At 36.7% G+C, this 3,497-nt stretch overlaps 1 long non-coding RNA gene across 4 annotated transcripts in view; it reads left to right on the top strand.

Annotated features, from left to right (window-relative positions):
- The window catches only part of LOC106474093, a 25,694-nt gene that overhangs the window by 18,523 nt on the left and 3,674 nt on the right, over nt 1-3,497 (top strand). For all 4 annotated transcript variants that reach the window (XR_001291724.2, XR_002613846.1, XR_002613845.1 and 1 more), the window contains exons 3-4: nt 441-444; nt 702-710. This is a non-coding gene — a long non-coding RNA (uncharacterized LOC106474093). The remainder of the gene's footprint in view (nt 1-440; nt 445-701; nt 711-3,497) is intronic.

Consider the following 3,497-nt stretch of genomic DNA (forward strand, 5'->3'; position numbering starts at 1 on the left):
GAGCCTGCAAGAGCTGGCACAAGACTTGGAAAGCATGGCACACAAGGCCTCCCTAACAGCACCACCCGATCTCCTCATGTTGTTGCTGAGGGATCAGTTCATAGATGCCTTGGACAAGCACACCCCTCTACCATGCAGGATGCAATGGCCAGAGCTCTCGAATTTGAATCCTACGTTAAGTCCAGCACAGAGGTACCGAGGTTGGTACAGTCATCTGGATTCAATGCCAGAAAAGGTCAGCTTTCAGAGAAGTTTGAGGGACTTTGCTAGCACTGTAACAAACCTGGGCACAAGAGAGCTCAATGTTGGCAACTTCAACACAGGGGAGATGATACAGCAGGAAAGGCTGCTACCCAGAAAGGCTGTTGGAACTGTGGGGAGCAAGGACATCTGAGGAGCCAGTGTAGGAAGAATATTACCAACGAGTCAGCCTCAAGGAGATCAGTAGTGGTTGGTGCTAAGGGACGCCCACCAACCTCCATCATGAAAGTCCCAACAGCTAAGTGTAAAATGGCAAGCACACATAGTGTTTACATGACAGGGAAGCTGGATAGATAAATAAAATACAAAATACTTGTTCAAAAAGATTTTTTTGTTTTGTTTTGTTTGCGAGATTGTGAAATTAAGGGTTCGAATACCCGCGGTGGACTCGGGAGGAAGCCTAGTGCGGCTTTGCTGTGTAAAAAACAACAACGAAACAGTGAAAAGTGGTACTAATTACAGAACACAAATTATAGTAAAACTGTTTAAAGTCTTCAGAAAAAGATCGTATTCCAATTTAGCATAGTTCGATCTGAATTAAAAATACATTGAAATATTAGGAAACATAGTAGACGTATGATTTCTGGAGAATAACTAGTTTAATCATATTTTATGTCATGTTTGTTAATGCTCCATTAAATGTAGCATAAATTCTATTATGTAAAAACTGCTTAAGATACAGGAAAACTTTTACATCGTGGTTGCAATAAAAATAATTATAACTAAATAAACCAAAAGTTGTAGGCCATGTGATTACTTAGAAATTTATTGAGTACAGAATTTACACGATTTATTAAATGAAGCCATATAATTATTGATCAACATAGTTAAAGATATTCACACTTAAAAAGTCTGAATTAAGTGGGACTGATGTGTAGATGTTACGTAATTAATTAGGGGTACTAAGATTTGTGTTACGTGGTGGTGTTAAGTAGTTTTTGAATGACCCCAAAGAAAGTTAGACAAGCATACCGATTGTGAAAATGTAGGCTAAATGTGACAACAGTGGAAGTAAGAAAAACACACTGATTTTGAATAATAACAGAGCTAAGTGTGACAACAGTGGAAGTAAGAAAAACATAATGATTTTGAATAATAACAGAGCTAAGTGTGACAACAATGGATGTAAGAAAAACATACTGATTGTGAATAATAACACAGCTAAGTGTGACAACAATGGATGTAAGTAAAACATACTGATTTTGAATAATAACAGAGCTAAGTGTGACAACAATGGATGTAAGAAAAACATATTGATTTTGAATAATAACAGAGCTAAGTGTGACAACAATGGATGCAAGAAAAACATACTGATTTTGAATAATAACAGAGCTAAGTGTGACAACAATGGATGTAAGAAAAACATACTGATTTTGAATAATAACAGAGCTAAGTGTGACAACAATGAAAGTAAGAGAAACATAGTGATTTTTGAATAATAACAGAGCTAAGTGTGACAACAATGGAAGTAAGAGAAACATAGTGATTTTTGAATAATAACAGAGCTAAGTGTGACAACAATGGAAGTAAGAGAAAGATACTGATTTTGAATAATAACAGAGGCTAAGTGTGACAACAATGGAAGTAAGAGAAAATACTTATTAATAATAAAAATTCACCTACCATAGTTTTTTCCTCACATAGTTTCCACTCCATTTGGTCGGGAAGGCCTACTTTCATTTTACATATTCTTCACCGTTTATTCAAGTGTTGCGGGGTGTTTAAATAGTTGTTACCTTAGTGCTAATATATTAATGTTATGTAGTTAGACAAACGTGTAACTCTTTCGTAAATAATTTGAACGACTGCCATAATTACAACTACATCGGACTAACGGAATAATGTAACTAACAAGTACGATGGTAAACTTGATAACCTGACGAACCACGCTTCATCAAGAATAGTTTCAATACCATAAAAAATTAAATATTGGTAGATTTTATTGAAATTAATACTAAATGTGGTCAGCTATTGTAGTATTCTAAGGTGCACTTAAAATCAACAAGTAAATTACATGGTCACAATAATATTGTTACGTCTCTGGTCTTTAATTAATTTTCCGTTAAATTAGTTCCGACGAAACTTTAGCGACACAAGTCTATTCTTAAATAAAACTGGTTTATTCTTTCTGAATATAACTTGGCGATACACTTAATTTCAACAGTCGCGCTATAACAAACGCTATAATTCTCAACGAACGTCTCACGTGCTCAACAATGTTCTCTCTCCGCAGTTCAATTACACATTGTCCCGTCACGTTGTGACCGTCTTATATATCAAGACTAACACATATCTAGTAAACACTACGGCATTCATGAAGGAACAGGATATTTCTAGAAGGAGGGGCGTGATACTAGTCACGTGACTTTGCTGACGCAACAATATGATGACCCAACAATTTGTATGGGGATAGTGTAATAAATCATCCAACCCTTCCCCCACCACCCAAAAAAATAATAATAGACTGAAGCTGACACAGGCAAGGTCGATGCCGATAAGAGTAACTTAGAAATATTATACGACATCTGTGGAGCGAGAGAGACAGTGAGATCGAAATAGGGTGAATGTTACTAATTGTGGAGAGTTCATTTATGTGCAGGAACTGATTCTTCCCCATTGTGCACCCCCCCCCCCCACACACACACATGACAGAATATCCTACCCAAACAAAAGATTCATTCTCCTCATATAGACTCGGGTGTTTCTACTTGAGACAAACACACTACTTGAACAATTCACAAATTAATCAACTACGAGGTTTCAACCTGTGAAAGTCTTTGATACATAAAGCCCTTGTTACATCTCCGTTCGTTAGTTAATTTTCCGTAAATTTGTTCCGACGAAACTTTAGCGACACAAGTCCTTTCTTAAATATAACTGGTTTATTCTTTCTGAATACAACTTTCCGATACACTTAATTTCAACAGTCGCGCTATAACAAACGCTATAATTCACCACAAACGTCTCACGTGCTCAACAATATTCTTACTCATTCAATTACACATTATCCCGTCACGTTGTGACCATCTTATATATATATACCAGACTACCCCCAATCTAGTAGTCTCCTGACAATTCACGAAGGTTCGAGAAGGAAGTGGCGTGATATTAGTCACGTGACCTCGCTGACGCAACACTGACCCCCTCCTTAGTATTGTTCGTCCCGAACAATAGCCACTTACATTAAACCAACAACAATTAACAATAACTTAATCAAATGTACAGAATTAGAAACA

The sequence above is a fragment of the Limulus polyphemus genome, unplaced genomic scaffold (genome assembly GCF_000517525.1).
Source record: "Limulus polyphemus unplaced genomic scaffold, Limulus_polyphemus-2.1.2 Scaffold6811, whole genome shotgun sequence".
Lineage (NCBI taxonomy): Eukaryota > Metazoa > Arthropoda > Merostomata > Xiphosura > Limulidae > Limulus > Limulus polyphemus.